Source organism: Eufriesea mexicana, unplaced genomic scaffold (assembly GCF_001483705.2).
Source record: "Eufriesea mexicana isolate 0111107269 unplaced genomic scaffold, ASM148370v2 scaffold8569, whole genome shotgun sequence".
Classification (NCBI taxonomy): domain Eukaryota; kingdom Metazoa; phylum Arthropoda; class Insecta; order Hymenoptera; family Apidae; genus Eufriesea; species Eufriesea mexicana.
The window spans coordinates 129581-154577 of NW_016916391.1; the positions used below are offsets into that span (position 1 = coordinate 129581).

The following is a 24997-nucleotide window of genomic DNA, read 5'->3' on the forward strand; positions in this document are numbered from 1 at the left end:
TTAATATAATATAATAAAATATAAATAATATAATATTAATATAATAAATTAGAATTTTTTTAATTGTGACACGCAGCAATTTTCTAACAGTCATAGATAGAATAGTAGAAGATTGTTTCTTTCAAATATTTTGATGACATTAATTACGTTAGTGAAAAATTAAAAGAAATTTTAGAGACCAGCAAACTGGCAACGAAGATACCAAAATTATTTAAAAATATAAACAATTCAGTTGACAGTGTAAACAATTAAACGAGAAGCGAGGCTAAACAAATTGAAAAAAATAACAAAAGCAAATTGAGAAAATTGATCAAAACGAATCATTTGTCTACTACCTAACAAATCAATTGAAAATGCAAATGAACAGACTGACAGTTGTAAACAAACAAATCGGGGCAGGTAAACAAATTAATCGAAAATGCAAACAAATGAAAGAAACAAATAAATTAATCGGAAACGTAAACAAACCAATGTACCACACGGATAAACTAATTAAGAATGTACACAATCGAGCAGCGTAAACAAATTAATCGAAACCGCGGGCAAATTGAACAATTGGAGAAATGAACAAATTAATAAAAAAATGTAAATAAACCAATCAACAATACGAACAAATCGAAAACAAAAAGAAAAATTAAAATAGAACTGCGGACGTTCAAAAACTGGCAGCGTAAACAAACAAACCGTAGCGATAAATAATGGAATTGTAGAAACAAACGAGTGAATCGAGTTACAGATGAACGATCCAGCTTGCACATCGAGCTGCTCGATATTATTCATAGCCACGCGTATTCGTCGATAATAGCTAGGTATGGCAGGGCAGATCATTTATACTTAGGTATGTGGATTTGCTTTTATTTATTAAGCTTCTAGGGTATCGTTAACACTAGAATTATTCTAGGTCAAAACGTCTCGTTTCCGATATTTTATTTTTAACACTGATCTTTATTTAAATAGCGCCGCAGTTGCGTGTGCTTCTTCATTTTCATTGTATCGATTTAATCTGAGGATTTGGTTTTATTAGCGTGAATGCGAGTGTGCGAGGTCGGGTAATGGCACGAATGTAGATACGTATGTTTTTGGAAGTGCGAGCGGAAGATCTAGAATGCGTGGTATTGTGCAATTGTTATAGGTCAGAGCCAATATGTCGCGAGGAGAGTCAGTTTGTTGTGAAAAGCGTGAAAGCGAACAGTGACGAGATAATAATAGTATTAAGAGAAATTTCACCGCGCATACCTAATCGTTGTAATCTTTTCGTGACGCGTGTATATTATAATTTGTAATAAATATATAATTGTTGAACAGCAAACTCACATAATCAACGTATAACGCAATTGATTATATATAATAATCGTATAACTAATATATTAATATGACAAATTAATATAAAGAATTTAATATAAAGAACATTGGAACCTAATTGAATATTAGATAGGCGGTAGTATGGCAGATACTAGCCGTGAGATAATAATTAATTTAATAATAATAATAATAATTTAATAATTTTTAATGAATATATAATTGTTAAACAGCAAACTCACAAGGTATGGCAGGTCAAATCATTTATACTTGAAAATTGACTTCATTTACAAACAAGCATCCTAAACTTCGAAACTCGCCAATGAAAGGTCTCTTTTCCGAGCTCAAAGGCCCTGGTGTCCCGTTTCCGTTGAAATTTCGCACACCACCCCTAATGGTTTCCTATGTAGGTGCACACATAACCGCATTAACTCCCACGATCAAACTCCCCGCGAGTGTTCCAAGCTTTCAGCGTCGATGAATTCTTCCCCTACTCCTCCATTGAATAAAATTCTCTCTCTCTCTCTCTCTCTCTCTCTCTCTCTCTCTTTCTCTTTCTCTTTCTCTCACTCACTCATACTCGATACTTGTCCATCCTGCATCGGGAGACACGCGTATCGAGTCACGGTTGCTATCAGACGAGAAGCGATAACATTGTTTCCTGGCGTGCAAAACGACGTTTTCCCTGGAACTATAAACGACAGCGAGGTAACCGAGAAGAACTTCTCGATTCGATGTTCCACCGTATCAATTTTGGTCCCCTACGCCTACTTCCGGAAACAGCCGGATGGACGGCCGGATGTCGTGGGCGTTTGAAATCGCGATCAAAATCGATACGTCGAGAGGAGAATTCATTAGAGAAATTAGAACGAGAACTATAACTGGCTGCTGAGTAATATCTTCCTCGTTTTGTAATTCCAAGCCATTCGAATTTCCCGCGCGTTCCGTTTAAATCCCGCCATCGGACCAACGATGTTTTTCGATGTTTGAAGAGGTCTGGATAATCCGAGATTTTTTAATACTTTTTGAAAAGCATTTTGAGTATGAACGAGGGATTCTTAAGCGAATTTTCTAGATGATAATAATTCGAAATATTACATATTTCGGAGTTTTAACTTATCGAAGAGGCTCTCGAGAGTGTAAACGAAAGAGAAGAAAAATATTGCACATTTAGTTATGATTAAAATTATTTTGATAATATCTGTATCACGATTAAAGTTAAAATAAAGAAATAATAGAAATAATTATTATAAGGATAATAAAAACTAAAGGTTAAGGAACTATTTTAATTCTCAACGCGACACGCGGGAAATTCGAAAACTAACAAAACAAAAGCCCATAATACGAACTGAAATGACTATATCGTTTATAAAAGAGATAAAAAGAATGTATTTTGGTAGTATCTGTATCACAATCTGCAGGATCAACGTTAAAATAAAGAAATAATGGAAATAATTATAATAACGATGAAAAGGCTGAAGGTTAAAGAACCATTTTAATTTTCAACGTGTCACGCGGGAAATTCAAAAATGAACAAAGCAAAATCCCATAATACGAACTGAAATGACTACATCTTTTGTAAAAGAGATAAAGAAAAATGTAAAATTGACTAATAATAAAAATAGTGTAATGTATTTTTCGCTTCTTTCGTGAAAATAACGATTCTAATTGATACTAAAAATTATGTAATTTGTTAATTGAAATCCACGCGACGAGCAAACTTATTCTACCCAATTAACACGTTGAATTTATCAATAGATGCTAGAGAATATTTTATACTCCTTTCGAGCTGCAGAGTGACTCAATAATTCGGTAAATTCCAACTTATCTTCCTGAAACGTCATAATCCGGAGGAAAAAAGGCCGAGCTGCGAGTAAACCGGAAGCCTCTGTATCAATTGCCAGTGGAAGGAAGTGGCACTCTAGGATTCCCAATTTCGCGGAAAAGAAACCGTCCCGCCGATATTACGTTTCTAATTGAATCCCCGGCCGATGTACGGGACAGCTTTCAACCTGATAATAACTCTATTACCAGACCCCAGAGCAATGCTCTCCATGTTGCGAAACACAGAGACTGGCAGACGGAAGAGGGAAAAGAGAAAGAGGAAGGGAGGGGATGAGCGTGGAGAGAAAATTCAGTGAAACTTTCTTCAAAGAGACGAGCCAGCCAGAAAATCATCGTTGACTTGGCTAACGCGATATTGGAGGCAAACGGCGAGGAAATTAGGTTAGTGATAAAATAGGCGACCGAAAAGTGTCCATAGTCGGTCCAACCGGACATGTCTGGTAAATATAGATGCACAGGGACGACACGTCCGAACAGACAGTCTGTCCTCTTCTATAATACGAGTTTCTCACGAACCTCTGTTTACTTGTTGGACCTGGTATAGGTATCTGTGGTATATCTGTCGAGTTGTGGGGTTGGTAATCCTGGTTTCGCCAAGCCACCGAATATTCCATAGACTGTGAGGTCAATAACGACTGGAAGGACCAGCAAACTGAATGTTTGGACTAACTTAACTTGGTCGTAGACCTAGTCCCTTAATGTCCTCTCTAATATTGATCTCCCGCAAGCCTAATTGCTACCGTGATCCCGTGATAAGCTCAACCAAGTCGCTGATCCAGGGATGAGTAGCTGAGGACTGAGCGATAGAGATCTGATGTTTCGACTGGAGTATAGGTTGCTAGTGAAGAGAGATAGCAAGGATGCACGTGAAGACTATAACACGCCCGACGAGTAGAGGCTGGCTAGCTGTAGACAAATGTACCTGATGACCACTCAGGGCCGATAGGATCGAATTTACGATTTCGACGTACTGCCAGACAGGAAGCTGCATTTTCGAAAGTGGATTTAGTCGTCATGCAGTAAATCTGTGTCTAGAGTGGATTTGCCTAACAGGAATTTATATGACTCAATTGAAAAATTGGGTGTATATACAGGGTGAGTCGATGAGAATGATCGTCTACTGATTCGATGAAGATATATTTATTTGAAATTAAATTTTGTTTTCAAAGATCTTTTATGTCACTTATTGCTGCCTTTTCTTTTTAATTGGTATTTTTAACTCGTAGAAATTATTATCCAAAAATTTCGAGGTTATGGAAATGGAAGGTACTCTTATCATAGATTGTTGAATTTGTCTTTTTAACTGTCATAAACCAGTATGATATTTTAAAAGGAAATATTATTAACATAAGTATCACAATGTAATATATTTAAAAATCATTAAAATCTGAAATACCGTCATTACAAAATAATTATGATTCTTTTCTTTCCTCCTTTTTTACGTTATAGATATATAGGGTGACCCTATTAAGTTATGTCACCATTATTAAAAGCATTCTTCGAAATCTAGTAATATGGGATAACGCAACCCATAAAACGTTTAAAAAATGTCGGAAATATTTTTTAATTGCACTACTGGGAATGTCTTAAAAATGTTGACATAATTTAACGCGGACACCCTATAGATGATTTTTCCAAGTTACCATTTTATATATAAAATATGTAATTTTATTTTCAGAAAATTACATTACTGCAACGAATGCAAACTATGTCATAAATTGCAACAATAAATTAAGCGACAATACTGACCGATATAGTCAAACCTGGATCACACTAACAGAATGAGGATTGATATAAAGATGAATGCATCCTTTATATTATATCCGATGTAGTGTAAAATTATTCTCTATCGATATAAGTATTAATAACTACGAGACATTCGCGAATAATTTTTCATCAGCATCGGTACACCAGTTACATAAAATGACACAAGCCTTCCTTGAACACTATCATTCGCTGGTCAATAACTGGAATCTCAGTGTACATACAGTATATACTGCATTACGCGTTTTACGTATGAATGTTTCGGTTATCTCCACTGGAAAGACTGGTTGATCGTATTCCGTAGGTGGCATGACGCCACGTGGAGATTTGGGTGCACAGTGGCACGTGGCAGAGTGAAGAGCGATTAGAAAGAGCGAGAGTCGTTGAGCAGACTTCAGAGAGTCATCGCAGAGCTGTGAAAAGGTCGTCAGAGAGATGTAGAGACTCGTTGAAAACACGTCTACTTTCTTAAGACTACACATGACGCTACAACTATGCTTTGAGAACCGATGGTTTGTCTGGCATTTTGAAATCTGTGCTACCTTGACCACGAAAAGTCTAAAATCTAAAGTAGTACCTCCTATAGACACTATGCTTTGAGAACCGATGGTTTGTCTGGCATTTTGAAATCTGTGCTACTTTGACCATGAAAAGTCTGAAACCTAACGCAGTACTCCCTATAGGGTCTCAATCAAGACTGCACATATCGCTAATATTCACTGACATCAGAATCCTGACAGTTCTAAGTTTTACTGGACCCCACTATGCTTTGAGAACCGATGGCTTCGTCTGCCATTTTGAAATCTGTGCTACCTTGACCACGAAAAGTCTAAAATCTAAAGTAGTACCTCCTATAGGGCCCCAATCAAGACTGTATATGTCGCTAGTATTCACTGACATCAGAATCCTGACAGTCCTAAGTTTTACTGGACCCCACTATGCTTTGAGAACCGATGGCTTCATCTGCCATTTTGAAATCTATGCTATCCTGGCCACAAAAAGTCTGAAACCTAACGCAGTACCCTATATAGGGTCCTAATGGAGACTGCACATGTCGCTAGTATTCACTGTCATCAGAATCTTGAGAGTCCTAAGTTTTACTAAACCCTACTATGTTTCCTGACAGTCCTGAGTTTTACTGGACTCCACTATGCTTTGAGAACCGATGGCTTCGTCTGCCATCTTGAAATCTGTGCTACCCTGGCCTGAAACCTAACGCAGTACCCCCTACAGGGCCCCAATCTCGCCACTCATGCACCCTCTGTGCGTTTCCCTGGAAGAGGAGTAATTGGCCTATCCTTAACCTTCATGGGACACCGCACAATTGGCGCCATGGTGAAATTTATGAGGGTCTATTCTTCTAACAGACCCATAGACTTGGTAAGCGTCATTCCTGAAACGTTATTCCTGCCCTGCCTTATTGTCCTTGCTAGACAAACCCTCGGTGTCTAAATATTCCACTCTGTTGGCACCAACTGTTAAGCAGTTGTTCCTCGATTTCTGTATTATACAGGGTGTTTCGAAACACACGAGTGTAATTTTAAGAGCGTAGAAATGGATGTTAACGTATTTGTATTGGACATATTGTAGAGGTTAGGTTTTTGGTTGGGGAAAGTTTGAATTAAGGTACGAATTGAGAAAAAGCAATAAAGAGCCTCCACTTTGTGAACATTTTCAATTGTGTATACTATTGTAGAGAAAAACATAGCCTTTCACTCGATGCAAAAAGCAGTAGGCTATGGTTATCCAAAATGGAACACTGGTTATAGCAAAAGGTTCTCAGTTAGGCTACAAGAACTCGCTATACGTGCCTGATAAAAAATAATTGGAACGTGAAAGAGCTGTTACGTTTAATCATTTTAATTGCAGACACGGGCTATATCAAATAATTTATTCCTCGAGTTGTGCTGATAATGACTGTATAACGAGCCGACATTGTTATTTTTAAAATACACTTGTGGGTATCATAAACAAATTCGATAATGGAGCAATTCTGTATGCAAAAACGAACCGAAAGTGTAGAGCGCAGATTTTTGATACGAGGCTTTATTTTCGAGAAAATTGAAAATTAAAATTCCTGGGGGCACGTGCACTTGTTTAGCTTCGATTATGGTAAAAATGATTTCCCCTGCTTTTATCTACGAATCCTGGAATTCTTATCATTTTTACACCATTCTATTCACATCTTCCTTTACGTTCTATTCAAACAGTCGAGATTTGGGTACATACGTGCCCCAAGGAAATTCGAATTGATTTTTCCAGGAAAAGGGTGCTTCCTAGGAAAAAATATTATTCTACATTTTCGATTCATCTTTTTACGTAGAATCGTTCTACACCGATTTAGGTAATTTATTAGGTACTCGTTAAGGTACGTTTCATATATTTCGAAAATTTTTAAGCAATTGAAGATTAAACCGATAAAAGGTGAAAATATATTTTAGAAATAGCACGGATATTTATTTCTACGGCAAGTATTTCGTTCCAAGATCGATTCAGCAAGCATTTTTCAGGTCTTCACGGTGTTGCTTCTCAAAGTGCTCGTTGCTCGAAACTTCCGGGTAGAAATAATGTTCTTTTTCCACGATGGACTTTCGTCACTGACCTAAGAACGCACTGATACCGTTGCCTCATCAATTAAAGAGCCACTATTCCGAAGGGAAGTTCCAACAACGGTAGCAATCACAGTTACTGCAATTCAGTAGCTGTCAATAAACCAAGAACTGGGAGTTTGATGGCCTAAATTCAGAGTCAAAGGCGTGTGCCTCCCTGTGGACACCTTGATACCGATCTAACGTTAGCATGTATAATTGATCATCACTGAGTCATGACACAGGCACTAGGGTGGTGCGTTGCAACATTGGTATAGCAACTGGCCATACAATATTGCGAAAGAAGCACGAGCTATTACATTATGGGCGACTTATAGACAACGTACAATATTAATTTGAAGTGTATTTTTAGACTTGTTTAAGTATTCGAAAGTAGCTCAGTATGTCTGAATAAATCTTTCACGCTTTAATTTAAAATCCTTTTATTTTGGGTTCGAACTAATGTAAATTTTAGTATACTAATTTAACGTTAAATTTATGTACTTCTCTTTATTATTTCTCGGAACTTTTGTAAAATTTTATTTTTTTTATACATATTTTTCTCCCAGTTTCTTTCAGTAACAAATCTTTTGGTAAGATTTTGAGAAGAATTATTTAATGAGTTATTTTAAACTGAGTTAGAAAGACAAGGTGTATCGTCTGAATTTTTGTCTCCTTCCATTTTTCTGTAGTTGACATGTGTAGAAAAAAATCATATTTTTTTCGAAATCGTGTCTTTTCAATTGGCCGACACAATCTCTGAAACTATACGTCTGATTAATTTCAAATTTGAAAGGAATACTGTGCATAAAATATTTAAAAATATTACATAGCCTTCGTCTAATATCTTAAATAAATTTTGAGTTATAATGATTTAAATGTGATTTCTTTTATGAAAAAAATTATACTTTTATTTTTTTTATTATTTTACATAATACAGCTGTTTCTACAAATGACGAAGTTTGTAAAAAATTCTACGTTATATTTTATATAATACTTTCTAGTTTAAGAAAAAGAAGAAAATATTGTTCATTTCAAACGCTACGCTTCTCATTCAAAATGGCGGCCAGTTTAAAGACAAGGGTTTCAAAAATGGCAAATATCTCTGACATTTCGCAATATTTTGTATTAAAAAAATTCAACGATAACCTTAAGACATACATCAATTTAAGAAAAAAATATTGGAACTTTTAACCCAAATCTAACCTGTGAAAAAAATTCCCAAACATTACCAATTTTTAGAGTTGCTGAAGGAAGTATAGATTCTTAATCTGTTTAAACAATTTAAAGAATTGTTTAAATTTTCTCATCAGCAAATGATCATAAAGTACGTTCTTTGATTATCTACTAGTTCCAAAAGATTCGTGTCATTCGAACGTTCATAGCTCTGATAGAGAAGTATCATCATACGCTTCCCTTAGTGCTCTGGGATTCATTGTGAGATAAAGGCGCGTTTCTAACTGGTATTAAGGAAATTGCGATAGTCAACGCGTGTGATATAAAGCAAGGTCAGTTGATAGGACCAAATGAATACAGGTCATCCCACCCATCTTTAAATTGGCATAATGCTAGGGGCGCATAACTAGCAGGTCTCTTGTGAGAATTCCGACGTCCCATCGCTTCACTTTAATAATAGCACAGTCCAGAATTAGGAGTTTTATCGATAAAAGGAAAACCGGGGATGGCGTCGAGAGTGTCACCATTGTTATCGAAACGCAACTAAATATATACAAAACTTAGTTCTCAATGAATTATTGAGCTCACACCCAGGTCAAAAATACATCATTCATATTATAATTCTTTTTTAGCAGATTAGGTGTAATTTATATCTATTTAGAGAAAGTTCATATATTTTTTAAGAAGAAAATAAGAAATATAAAGAAAGATATATCTTATAATAGAAAAAAATGTATTTTCATATTTAGGTCAAAAATACATCATTTATATAATTTTCTTTTTAATGGATTGGGTACAATTTATATTTTATTACAGAAAATTCATATATATTTTAATGGGGAAATAAGAATTATAAAGAAAGGTATATATTATGATAGAAAAAAATTAATTTTCATATTTAGATTAAAAATATGTTATTTATATAATTCTTTTTTTAGTAAATTATTTCCATATTAGTTTCATAATCGACTCAGATTTTAGTGCTTTTATTACAAATACATGCAAAATACTAATTGGTTTATAATTTGTGATATTATGATTGAAACAATAACACAACGAAAACGATTAAAACAGAAAGTATGAACAGATGCATAAGCAATAATTAGGGCATTTATATGATAGCTAGATAACAAGAAAAGTGAAAACACCAATGCGAACTTTTGCCTTTGTTCACAGATCCAGTCGTTTTCTATCGTTAATCGACTTTGGAAGTATGTAAACTTTCATTTTGAGAATTGAGTAACTATTTGAATTAAAATAATTAATTATACTAAAGTTTCTAAAGTTACATAAATTTTATGAAATCCTATAACTATAAAAAAACTATCCAAAAATTCCAATTGAAAAAATTAAGTCCCCAAATAATTTGCACCTATTAGTATAATTATAAATTTATAATATATTTATTTCAACAAAAAATAGTGATTTAATTTTTAATTATGATTAAACCAGAAGAAATTAAAATAATTTAATCTGATATGAGTATTTCAAAGGAAATAAAATACTTAATACCTTTTAATAGTTAGTTCAATTATTTCAATTCCAATTGCAAATGAAATTAATTTATTAGAATATTCCCCCCTCCAAAAAAAAGAAGAAATAAAAATAATTCTGATATAGTAAATAAAATTCTCCTAAATTTAAAAAAGAGTTGAACGAATGATTTCTGATTTACCAGATTATTTATTTCTTTCAACACATTTTTCAATTTTGTTATCTCCTCGCAACTTTCTCCTTCCTGCTTCTTAGAGAATTTTTGCTGTCGCTTTCTCTGAATTCTTCCTCACAATGAGATCAATTCTTATTCAGTTCTAACGCTCGACGCTAACACGGTTTATGTCACGCCATGTTATTTGTAAGCATCTGACAATTTGAAAGAAAGGCCACTGCTACGTGTCTCTAGACTTTAGCAAACAACTTCTTTCATCACCGGAGCACGAACAGACGTGTCAAAAATCTGGAATTTTCATTGGGTCACGACGAGCGCCAATGCACCAGCACGCAAAGGCTAATTGCCTAACAGTTAGGGGTCTATTAACATGGCCTGAAGGGAAATTTTTCAGAGCAAACCCAGGAACCAATCGAACGATTCGTGGAATCACCTGATCCCGAGTTTTAGAAAGGGTAGACACTTTCGCAAGCTATCGTGGAGGCTCTAATTGGTCAGTTATTTTCAAGGGAACCGACCTATCAGGAAGCCCGAAGCACTCGAATAAGACGTCCTGCAATGCTAGAACAATGATAATAAAGGATTTGCATGAGACAAAGAGTGAAATTCAATTTATCTTAAGACATGCAGTTCAAGTCAATCAGCCAGTGGAGATCAGGCTTAGTCAGAAGTCTCTATCAATCTCAATTAGTCAATCAGTCTCAATCAGAAGGCTCGAGGAACATCGAGGTTCCTCAGAACAATCAGGTTCTATGATTCTGTTCAACACAGTGATTCAGTTTTAGCTCAATTATTCAGGTCATTCCACCTAAGCAGATTTCATTGTCAGGCTGAATCAAGAGTCCCACACAAGTCAGTGACAAAAGGTTAGACAGTCACTGTCCATCTGATTGCTTCAGGAATTAGATTTCTCAGAGCAATCAGATTCTATAAACCTGTTCAGCTCAGTGATTCAATTTTCTGATTCAAAATTTCAATTCCCTTCGTTTCTAAGTAGTTTTCATCATCACTCAGTCTAGTGATCTCGATGCTAGACAATCACGTGGCTAGATAATCATATTGCTAGATAATCATGATCAGTTAAGAGTCTTGGGGAATTAGGCTTCTCAGAACGATTGCTAATTAGGCCCCATGCTTCTGTTTAGGATAGTGATTAAATTTTAATTCAAAATTTCAATTCCTTTCGTTTCTAAGCAGTTTTCATCACTAGACTCAGTCTACTCAATGACACAAGGCTAGATAATCTAGGTTAGATGACTTAGGAGACTTGGGGAATTAGGTTTCTCAGAGCAACAAGATCCCGTGCTTCTGTTTAGAACAGTAATTCAATTTTAATTCAAAATTTCAATTCTTTTCGTTTCTAAGCAGTTTTCATCGTCACTCAATGTACTCGATGCTAGATAATCATATAGCTAGATAATCAAGATCACTTAGGAGACTTGGGGAATTAGGCTCCCATAGCAATCAGGTCCCATGCTTCTGTTTAGAATAGTGATTGAATTTTAATTAAAATTTTCAGCTCGTTTCATTTAAGCAGTTTTCATTGCCAGTCTTAGTTAGCTCGGTGACATAATGTTACATGGTCACTATCAATTAAGAAACTTAAGAAATCAAATTCCTCGGAGCAAACAGGTTTTGGGATCCAGTTGGCCATTCAGGTCAGATCAAGACCGAACGTTCAGCTTTCTTTAGAATGCTTAGGGTTAGGTACTCGAACCACTATTTCCCAAATGATCGAGTGGTTCTCCGAGCACACTTCAGATGGCAGTATGCAATACTTGAGATCAGTATGTGTCTAAGTAAGAACACATCTCGTGACCTCCACTCTTACCCTAATTATCGAATGAATGATCGTTGCTTTTGTGAAATTATATTTTTCATCCAGTCTGAGCAACTTTCCCAAAATTAAAAAATATTTAAGTAATTTTTTAAAATCTGACAATTTCATAATATAATTAATTTAATTTAATAATATCTATGCTGGAAGAAGAAAAATTCGAGGATAATCTTTCATATCTCATATTACTTTATTTTCTCTTTTTATTAATTTCTTAATTTTTCTAGAAATATTTAGACGAAGAACTCATATATTTAATTTATTAATTTATTTAATTATTAATTTATTCAACTATTCAGTGAATAGTAGATTATTTATTACATAACGAGAGATAAAAATAGGTTCAGATAAAATTTGATTAAATTCCATTCGATTCATAGCAAAATGGGCCATGATGTTCGGAATTTTCTCATAAGGTTACAGCTCCAGTTGCGAATTTCCTAAAAAGCGTGTTTAGCATCGTGGGAATTTTTTCAGTTCTCCCGGTAGAATACTACTTTTCTCATGAAACAATAAAGCGATGTAGTTTTAAACTTATCGGGCACTCATTCTCTATCTACGTTCTTTCGGTTCGATCGTCGTCGAATCGATGCCCACTTTGGTGTCGCGTATGATGAAAAAGATGTGTATATGTCAGTTGCATGACGGTCAGAAATGAATTATGGAGCAGGAATACAGCGACCAGCAATTTTGCGACACGTCTTTGTGTAAGGCCACGTGTTAACCGGGAAAGACGAGTTAACGATTAAATGACCGAACATTACTTCTCGCTACTCGCCTATCTACGACTGGTCATTTTCTCGTTTGAAAGGGGAGATAGGTGGTGTACAAAAATTCACCGACATGTTGAATTCGAGGGCTGTCATATACGTGAAAAGTAAAGAATAAATTGAATTTATTCAAATTTTCCAGTGAAATTGAAATGTAAAATCAAATGTCAAAAAATGAAGAATGTTGAAAATTTAAAAGAATATTAAATTGAAATTTTCTGATATAAGTAATATTTAAAATAAGATAATGTAAAAATAAAAATTAAGGAGAGTTAAAATTTTGTAGGAATGGAAAATTAAAATTTTCCCGTCTAATTAAAATTCGAAATCGAGTAATATCAACATTCAGAATTAAAAATGAGAAACACAGAAAAATTATATTAAATAATAAAGGAAAAGAATTCAGTCGATTTTATTTGTTAATCGAAATTTTTGATAAATATGAAAAATTTGTATTTGTTCGAAAGGGTAAATTAAAATGTCAAAAATTCTCCACTTTTTATGAAACAACGCTAGATAAATATTATTTAATAAATAAAAATACAAGAGGTGAATAAAGGTTTTTTCTCGGTGAATATTACGTAAATTTTGGTTTAAGTTAATGGTTTCCCTTTCTTATCGTATATCTTATCTGTTTTATCAGAAATCTTGTGGGAGTAACGCAGATTAAGCATAATAGCGTAGAAGAAAAGTCTGTTAATGAGAGCTGAAGAGGATATCGACGTGCAGAATTTTATGGACACATTCTTTTCACTCTGATATTTCATTCTGTACATTGGAATAAAAAGAAACCACGAAAATAACATAATATGAAATAACATAGAAAATTCTAAAGCTACAAATATCGTGAAAAAAGACAAAATGTCTAATAAATAAATTTAAAGTAAAGAAAGCAAACAATAATTTTTCTTAGATATAATTTCTATTATTTTTCATTAACAATTATTTTTTTTATTATATACTTTATATTTTCATAACAATTTTTATTTTTATTTTTATTTTATAATATTTAAAAATTCTTTATCGTATTTTATTACATTTCTTATTATTTCAATAATAATAGTTTGGATACGAAAATAAGGAATGAATAATAAGTTTCCTTTTTGAATAAATGAATAAATGGAGTGGAATTGAAATTGAATCACCAATAGACGACCGGATGAATAATGAATAAACGAATAAGGAAACGAGATCGAATAAGGAACAAACGAATAAGCAATTGAAATCGAGTAACTAATAAACTAATGAGCAATCGACATAGAATAACGAATAAATGAATAGCGTTTTGAAATCGTATAAGGAATTGAAATTGGATAATGAATTAACAAATAAAAAATTGAAATGGAATAATGAACGAATAAATGAATAATAAAAATATTAGTATCCTTGTTGAAATCCTTGTTAATTTAGCAAATTTATCAGATACGATATTTTTCAAAGCAAATTTCTTTGTTTAAATTGTGCATTATATTTTTATTATACTATATTATAGTATTATATTTTATATCTTTTTTAATATTCAATATTCGTTGTCAATAATTATGCCTCGCAATAATATTAACCCTTTGCAGTCAACGAATTTTTGGTTAAAGAAGATTCAAAGATTTTTTGCTATAAAGCTGACGATATTTTTCTGAGCAGTAAATAAAAAATCGTATAATAATTAACACGTCGAATTATTTAATTCCAATATCCCTCACACCAATACATTATCTTAAATTTGACATATTAATTAATATCGATCTTCAAAATTTTATCAAATGGAGACTGAAGGGTGCTTCTTGAGTGCAAAAGGTTAACAATGATATCTAATATTAATATTTAATACTTCTAATAATTTTAACAAGAAAATTTGTTATTTAACATCGAAATTAAAAAGTTTATATTTAGATATATTTCTGCTGCAGGAAAGACGAAGAAAAGGAAAAGAAATGATGTATAAATTGTATAAATATATTAATCTACAATACTTCAGTTCGGTATTTAACATATTATTGTATGACTTTGACCGTTGATATTGATTCTCAATTTTTACAATTTAGCTGGCTGATAAGGGACTAAAACCTTAACACTTTATAACTATCGTTAGAGCAAATAATTTCCGGTGATAAGGAATAAAAACTAGAAATCTTGCGATCTGTTCTTCGTGTCTCAGCTCTGAAACACGAGAAATTACGTGAGAGATTAGTTCTAAGCGTTAACTAAGTCGTCACTTATCACGTTGCGTTACCTCGGAGTTATGTGCAAGTATTATATATTTTCAGAAAATGTTCAAAATACACGTATCCCAATTTAAACAAAAAAGGACAAAAAGTTTCAAACTAACAGTGCATTCAAAATAATTAAAACAATTTTGTAACAAAAAAGTAGTATAATAAATAGACACGACCGAAATGTTTTAGGTAGCCAATACTATATTTTTCTTTTCCATTTGCTTTCTCTATTTGACAATGACACGAATATTTTAAGATCACTGACCTTTCTCTGAATGGGAAACAGTCATTTTTGAATGTATATATATATACTCTCCACATCCTGGCTAATGCAATGGCTATAGCTAATCAGGGTCAATCATGAAATTTAAATTCCGCCAAGGTGAATTGTTAGGTTACTGAATATGATCTCTTCCTCCAGAGTTTGACAAGCCAATTAAATTTTATTATCATTGACTGTCGTCGATTATGTAACAAAGGAATTGCGATAAAAAAAATCCTGTATTAATATTAGCATTAGTATATATATATATTGAATATCATATATTACGTATACTGTTATAATTTATATCATTAGTATTTAATTAATTCATTATTTATTATTATTAATTTATTACAGTTCATACAATAATTTATATATTCGATATAATCAGTGTTAGTATAGTACACAATCACTGCAATAATAATAACTACTGTAACTACTGTAATGTATATGATTAGATCATAACACAATAATTACATAACTCGAAAACAACGAAAATCCCAGAATAACAAAATTCCATTTACGATAAAAATACCAGAAATCCAGTCGCCGTGATTAATTAGGATATTTTTATCATTTTCCCATATATGCCAAAATTTTCCCAAATGCCAGGAAAATTTTCCAAGAACATAAATTAGCATTTAAAGAAGTTTATTCCAATACAGTCCAAGGTTGCTCCAATGAAACTCCATGATTCTGATGATAACAAGGACGTTGGAAAATGCCACCGTCGACATGGTGTTACGAAATATTACTGAAGATAATTTACGACAGCAAGATAAATATCGTTGCCAACGAAGGTGAATTATTCTATCGTTATTCGTTGCCCAGTTCGAATAGGAAGAGTAAAGGCAGTGGACAAATGAGTTCCACGTGCCCTAAGCAATATACAGGAGTCCAGACAAGTGGAGATAGCCATCTCTGCTTCCTACAGATAGACGATCCCATGTCTGATGAAAAGCGAATCCTCTATGATAATCGAAAATAGTCTAGACACTGGTTAGATAAAGAGGAACATGCAAACCCTTTACAAACTGCTTATTTATTCGAACAAGATTACGATAATTGCTCGACAGTCATCTACCGTGACATTCCATAAATTAACATCTAATAATCATTTTGTTGTTATTATATTATGTTTCGTTGATCTATTGATATTATTAGTAATATGATTCAAGATGACAGGATATAATTATATTTTATATTAATTAAAAAACGTGGTTTCCGATAGAACACAATAGGAAATGAATAAATGAACTGAACGTGTAATTAACACAGCAGCGACATCTGGACTCGTAACTACGTCTATCTATGGAGGTTAGGAAACGAGGAAAATTACTGCTATTTATTCAAACAGAGTTAAAAAATACTAAATACTAAATACTGAACATAATAACAAGATAGTAAATTAAAAAATGGAGAAATATTGTTAAAATGAAATTAAAGGGATATTCCTGTAATCTGGCCAATAAAAATCGACTTCTTTGCGATTTTTTTATATGGAAACCATGATACGTTTTGATATACAGTTTTCGCACTCGGATTTATTTATACTTAAAGAATATTTCCAATTTTCTTTAAACGAAATTATTGAAAATTGGGGAAATTAGTATTTTTAAGAACGGACTCGAATGGCTGACACGATTCCGGACCACCTGATTATCCGAAACGAAAAAACTAAAAAGCATCTTAATTAGTATAAATACGGCTACATCATGAGCCACCAAACCAGCGAAATTTTGAAAATTAAAAAAATGGCAGCATTTAAAAACTTAAATATCGATTTTCCTCGTCCATTTTGTCCTTTGGGTGGTAAACAAAAATAGAAAAATGCATCCGATTTCGAAATCCGTGGTTCACGTGATAAAGACACATCCGGTGAAGGTTTCCTCCAAATTTCGAGTCAATCGGTTAACCAAAACGCGAGATATCCCATCAATCAATACGAAAAATACGGTTTCGAGAAAAACGCGTTTGAAGTTTTCCTTACCTATTATACCATACCTATAATCCGCACTTTAAACATCTATAACTTTGTTAATTTTACGAATTCGAAAAAATCCTTTTACACAAACATTTTCGAAAGCATATACTTTGATAAACTACAAAAAAAAAATCGATTTTTTGAATCCGGATTATAATAATACCCCCTTTCAAAAGTAAAAATGAATTAAAGAAAATGATTAAAGGAAATACCACTGAAACGAAATCGAAGTAAAAGAAATTCTGAAACTAATTTTGGCATCAATCCCGAAACAATTTTATCGCGATTAGAATAGCAATGAAACCAAGTCGATGAAATATCCTTGTTCCGTAAGATACACTTCATCGACGGTTTCCCAGGCCGCTGTAGCCTAGAAAAAATCCGTTTAATTTACACAATTATTCTGGCGCGTTCTTGAGTACTGAACAAAAATCGAACAGTCGAGTCGAGGACGAGGCTAGCGCTAAATGAGTGACTCAGCGACTCATTATCGAGGCAACGGCCAAGAAATTACCGTGCTGCTCGCATCGGATAAAAACTGCGAACACGTGTTTTTTCCGCGGCAAATTTGAAAAATCGACCAAGGCTTCGGGTTCTTAGCAACCGCGGGTTTGTTTTCAACATGGCCGACTTTGGACTTTACGCAGGTGATCGGTTATTGATACTTCCGAGCAATTAATTCACCGCGAGCGGAGTTCAGCTTTAGCCTCGGGAGAAAGAGGAGGAAGAAGGTTAAACTCGGGCTTTTATTCTGATGGGAAATGCTAATTGCTATGAATAGACTGTTTGCCGACAGTGTAATGGTACGGTGACGGAATACAATAGTACAGCGATGAGGAAACGTGCTGAAACTTGAGAAATATAGGAACTTCGGGTATGGAATTTTTTTTTTTTTGGTGGGTTAATTGAATGACCGTGGATCGAAAATATTTTGAGAAATGTAAATTTTTCGACTGGAGAGAAATTTCTTTTTTTTTTGTATTTCTTTTTGTACACGTAAAGCCTGTGAAATTAGATATGAGCCGTTAATGCACAAATTGATTAACTTCATTTTTTGAAAAATCTTAAATTTAAATGTCAAAGCACTTGGTATAATCATAACTTTTTATATTTAAGATTTTTCAAAAAGTGGAGTTAATCGATTTGTGCAGTGAACAGCTCATATAATGGAGGCATGAAGGTAGAGAAAGAAATTTTTTAAATAAATTAATGAAGCATCTTTTTACTCATTTTTGAGAAAAGAAAATAATGGAACGATAAAATATATAATAAAATATATAAAATATAAAATAAGAACGATTTTTTCGAGAATGAAATCGAAAATCGTGGGAAAGTTAAGGGAACTTCCTATATTCAAAAAGAAAATAAAGATTTCTTTTGTACTAAAAAATTAATAATAAAATAAAATGAAATAAAATTAATAATAAGAAATAAGAAAATTTTCCAATAAAAATTTCTTTAAGAGAAAAACAAGAATCGAAAGGAGCGAAAAGAATATTAATTGATAAAAATTGTTAAGCAAAAAAGGAAGTATGAATAAAACGAGCATAAGTCATGGGAAGAAATACTGATGAAGAAAAAAAATTAATTTCGTAGATTCTTCTAGAATCCCTTCGTGAGCCAGAAAATCCGCTTCCCGATCGATAGGAAACAGATGGTCGTGTTCTTAACCCTCTCGCTATACCCAACTCTGTCAAGAAATCGCATAATGCAGCTATACAGTATACGTACTATACGCAATTGCGTTGCCAATATTTTATTTCACATCTCGACCTATCCAATACCATAAATTTGTATTTAAAGACACCTAAACATTCTCTGTAAAATTTTAGTAGCATTTTGGTTCTCACAAAAGAAAATTATATTTTTATAATAATTCTTTTAACACATATATAATATAATATGATTAAAAGTAAGGAGCAAAAGATACGTTTAACATAGTATGCATAAACTATTAAATAAATAATTAATAATATGATATAACAATATTTTATATTATTTTCTGAATTTTATTATTATTTTATGTTAATCTATACTGTATTATGTATTATATTATATTATTATATATTATATGAATTTATTTAGGTGAATCCTAGATTGGTCTTTGGTAAGTCTATCTGTGTGAATGTTAAATTGTGAGTTTGCCTATGTGAGTTATAAACTGATCTCTAATAAATTTATCTAAGTGAGTCTTTGATAAGTCTACTTAGGCGTGTCCTAGATTAATCTTTGGTTTATTTGCCTAGATAAATGAAATTCAAAAGGCAACAAAAATATTATGCCACTGATAGAACATTATTGAGAATTAGATTGATCTATAGTAAATTTATGTAAATGAATTCTATGTTAATCTAAATTTACCTAAATAAGTTTTTGATATGTTTACTTAGGTGTATCATGGATTAATCTTTGACGCATTTATCTAGGCAAATAAAATCCAAAAGGCAGCAAAAATATTATATCACTGATAGAACATTATTGAGAATTATATTGATCTATAGTAAATTTATGTAAACGAATTCTATGTTAATCTAAATTTACCTAAATAAGTTTCTGATAAGTTTACTTAGGTGTATCATGGATTAATCTTTGACGCATTTACCTAGGCAAATAAAATCCAAAAGGCAGCAGAAATATTATATCACTGATTGACCATTATCGAGGATTAAATTAATTTATAATGAATTTATTTAAGTGGATTCTATATTAACTTAAATTTACCTAAATCAGTCTTTGATAAGTCTATTTAAGCGTGTCCTGGATTAGACTAGGTTCATTTACCTAGGCAAATAAAATCCAAAAGGCAGCAGAAATATTATATCACTAATAGACCATTACTGAAGATTAGGTTGATCTATAATAAATTTATGTAAACGAATTCTAGATTAATCTAAATTCACCTAAACGAGTCTTTGATAAGTCTACTTAGACGTGTCCTGGATTAATTTTTAGTTTATTTTCCTAGATAAATGAAACCCAAAAGGCAGCAGAAATATTATATCACTAATAGACCATTATTAAAAATTAGATCGATCTATAGTAAATTTATGTAAACGAATTCTATGTTAATCTAAATTTACCTAAATAAGTCTTTGATAAGTTTACTTAGGTGTATTCTGTATTAATCTTTGACGCATTTACCTAAGCAAATAAAATCCAAAAGGCAGCAGAAATATTATATCACTGATAGACCATTTCTGAAGATTAGGTTGATCTGTAATAAATTTATTTAGGTGAATTTTGTGTTAATCTTAGGCAAATTTCGTTAGACGAGTTCAAGATTGGCTTTTGGTAATTCTAATTAGTTATCTGGAACTCAGATTGATCTGTGGTAGCTATTCCTAGGTCAGTTCTAAATTGGTTTCTAGTAAACGTACCTAGGTGAGTGAAATCCAGAAGGAACATAGAAATGTTACATCACTGGTTGACAATTATTAACCGTTAGGTTGATTTATAACGAGTTTATCTAAGTGACTGCTAGGCTAGTCTCTCGTGGATTTACCTAAGTGGGTCATAAATTGATCTCTGGCAAGTTTACCCATGTAAATCCTAGATTAGTCTTTGCAGAAGCTACTTAGGTGAGTCCTAGGATTGATCTTTGGGAAGATTGCCTAGGTCAGTTCTCAATTGATTTTTGATAAATTTAGATCAGTGGAATCCAGAAAAGAACAGAAATATTACTGGTCATTCATGATTAACAGATCAACCAAGGCAAATTTACTCGTGTAAATCCTAGATTAGTCTTTGCAGAAGCTACTTAGGTGAATCTTAATATTCATCTTTGAGAAGATTGCCTAGGTCAGTTGTCAATTGATTTTTGATAAATTTAGATCAGTGGAATCCAGAAAAGAACAGAAATATTGCTGGTCTTTCATGGTCATCATTCATGATTAATTTCTATAATTTATATTAAATAATTCACAACTAATTATCCCAAATTTTTCCAAAATTTATCCCTCCATAGTCTCTCAGATCGTGGTTATTCTTTACTGGAGATGTTTCTCATCGAATTTCCCAATTCTTAATTTAAATCTCACGTTCTAGCGTCTAGGTATCACAATCACGTTGCAAGGGCACGTATCAATTAAAATTCGATATACAAGCAACGAACGTGTTGCATCAGGAACATCGCTTGCACGCTGATAGTGATAATAACAAATTGGCAGTCGTTGTTTGTCGACTATTTAATTTCAAACGAAATTCAGAAATTATATTTGCACGGAGTCGGTGAACTCGGCGCTGGATCCATTAACGCCACGGGAAAACTCGGATTTGAATTTGAAATGGGATATAAATTATATTCAACACCTAATGTGAACAGGCAAGATTTAGTAAACTCTCCGCATTCGAGTTTTCAAGGTATTATAGAAAGTTTCTGTTTGCTAGTTTACGAATATCTCGACTCGCCTGGCGAAGAAATCGAGGCGAATGAAAATCGTCGTTTAAAATCGTGCAAATTTGTCGAATAATTACTAAATACTTCTTACGCCCTGTTTCGTGTAATATCGTTGGATTATAGTACGACAGTTATGTAAATCCCTGGCAGGAATTTTAGACTTAGCCTGTCAGAAGTGATCTTCCGAAGTTCTCGGTTATCCTAGCTGCAACTTCCACGAAATTCATCACCTGTTGCTGTACTCTAAAGGATTCCCAAATCCACCAGAATATAGTGATAAACAGGCTGAGATTAAAAATCGTGTAATTTAAATTACAGATAATTCGGTATCACGAGATAAAAAGATTTTTGTTATATATTATTGATTTTTACTATATTATGCGTTATCAAATATCAATAAAAATACTACAATAAAAGCAGAAGGATGTAAAATTTTGTATATAAACATTTGTATATTTTCTGTGAATATAATAATAAACAGGTTGAGATTAAAAACCGCGTAATTTAAATTACAGATAATTCGGTATCACGAGATAACAAAATTTTTGTCATATATATATAAAAATACCATAATAAAAACAAGAGGATATAAAATTTTGTATATGAACATTTGTATATTTTCTGTGATATCTAGATTATGGGAATGGAATAACTATACTAGGATATAGTAGAGTAAAAAAATTAATCTTTTCTTTCTTTCTTCCATTATTTTGTGGTTTGAAGTGAAAAATTGAATTATACTTTGACAATAGGAAAAAGAATATCAATCTTTGGGACTATATGACTAATTTATTTCAAATTCGAAAGAAATATTCGAACATAGGGTACTTTAAAATGTAGCATGGGTTTTGTTTTCGATATTTTAATACAGAAATAACGATACTAATTAAAACCAGAAATTAAATACATACTTTATATTAAAAAATTAAATTTCGAATAATAAACCGTGATGTCCAAACAAAACGCAAATCGAGAAAAAAGATAGCACACAAGATCACGTGGTTCGGTTAATTTTTGGCAGTGTGCCCATAGTTCGTGGGTGATAATTTTGTAATTTTCTTAAGCATAAGGTACGGATTAAGGTAAAATAATAACCAACGATTTTATTTTTCATTGAATTACTCTACGAGGTAAAATTTGAAAGAGCTGCTCGAATATTTTATCGATGCTGAAATACGTCTAACTATAGGAAGTCGCTCGTACAATTTTCGCTGGAAAATAGATATAAAAATGTGATGTACGTGTTCGTGCGGGATAATAATAGCTCGTGCACGCGATAAAAATTACGGCAAAGTTTTCTTTCTGGCAAATATAATTGGTATCGATCGCCGGTAATTACAAGCATAATAAATAGGCTGTTCAATGTTTATAATTGGTCCCAGGCCGCCGGAAATTGCGATTAATTATCTTTCATAAACATGGTCGGAAATGCATGCTTTTGTTAAAGAATTTCTATTAATTATGTCGAATAATTTGACTCTTTGGAATAAAGGTAGCAGCGAGTTAATCTTGGCTCTGAAAGGGTAGGCTGCCTCGACGCTCTCTGAAACCAGGCAGTATTTAAGAATTTTTTTCATGGGTAATTACCGAGAGAAACAATCTGATATTTTTTCCACAAATTGGTGTGTGCCTTGAGTTTATCGTTGAATTTTTTCCCTAGAAAAAATCGCGATATGACGGAGATATTCGTTAGTTTCTAACCGCTTGTTTCCCATATGGCCGCCATTGCTGACAAGAACCGAACCGATTTTTATTTTATTCTTAAATCGAAAGGTACTATCTCCGACGTATCATAGGATATTTTAGAAATTTATAAGAATTAATAGAAAAATATCGTTCAAAATGATATTCGAGACATCCTAATTAGTTTCCCTGCAAAGCCTCTGTGCGTCGAATTTTCATTGATTAAATCTATTCCTAATTAAATATATCCTAAATCCTATTCCAAATTTTTGATAAATCGAAGATTTTATCTCTTTTCTTGATTCGAGTGATCCAGATTCAAATGTAATAATTATAGTTATGTAGGATGGTGAGCGGTGAACGATACTAACAATGTATTAACCCTTTGCACTCGACGATTTTTAGCTAGAAAAGAGTAGAAAATCAAAAATTCTCCACTAAAAAATAGACGATACTTTTTTGAGCAGTAAGTAAAGAATTGTATAATAATAGAATTTTAGAATTATTTGATTTCGATACCTCGCACACTATTACATTGCATTAAATTTGATATATTAATTAATATCGATCTTCCAAATTTTATGAAATGGTGACTGATGGTCACCTCTCGAGTGCAAAGGGTTAAGATTGGTAGCGAGGCGAATGAGTGTGCGGTCCAACTTCTAAGGGAGTGCATGGAAACGTTTGGGCGGCTTCTCGAAAAGCGATGGATAGCGAATGGCGGCATTGGGCCCAACGCGAAGGAACAAACGATAGCGCGAAATCCTTTGTCGGGATGTCTGTGTATGATTAAGAAGGAAAGCATGTATATGAAGAGAGATAGATTTGGCTTTAAGTAAGGATGCAAGAGCGCGAGAGTGTCAGAAGAGAGTTGAGAATAGACTGCAATAGAGTTGAGAATCGAGTGGAGAATTGAGAAGAGTGTGAAAAGAGATTTGAGTCGAGACGTGTGAGATTCTTAGTGTAATATTTTAATTAAATAAAACCTGTTTTGTTACAAAAAGAGAGTTATTGTTTGCTAGACGCGCAGATCTGTCTGCATGGGATTAATATAGCCAAAAATCCTACAGTTATGAATTTCATATATTATAATTACACGTTTCCATAGTTCTCTAATTATTTATCATTTGACAATTATCGCATGACAAGATATTGAAATTCTGACAACCATTTACCCCATTACGCACAAGACTATAGCACTCTTACCAGACAAGGAAGGTACACGTTAGGAGCAGGGTCCATGCCAAGTAAATCCTTTCAAATCATCGATCTCGATGAGTTCCCCAATGTAAAGTCTACTCTAAACACTGTTAACCTAAGAGCAAGTCGTAATGACACAAATGATTCACAACGACACACGAGGTCACAGAATTACAGATCACGCAGAACAAAGAGCTCTAAACACCAGAAAGCCCTGACCCCAGTTTAACACGGCTCACCTAACAGTTGCCAAGCATGATTAAAAGGACAGTACCAATTCACCACGAAACACGTGTCATCTGCAACGATAC

The 24997-nt window shown here is 33.0% G+C and overlaps 1 protein-coding gene across 3 annotated transcripts in view; it reads right to left on the bottom strand.

Moving 5' to 3' along the window:
- Positions 1-24997, bottom strand: part of LOC108552941 (beta-1,4-glucuronyltransferase 1) — a 97145-nt gene that overhangs the window by 34030 nt on the left and 38118 nt on the right. The gene's annotated exons all lie outside the window — the stretch shown is intronic.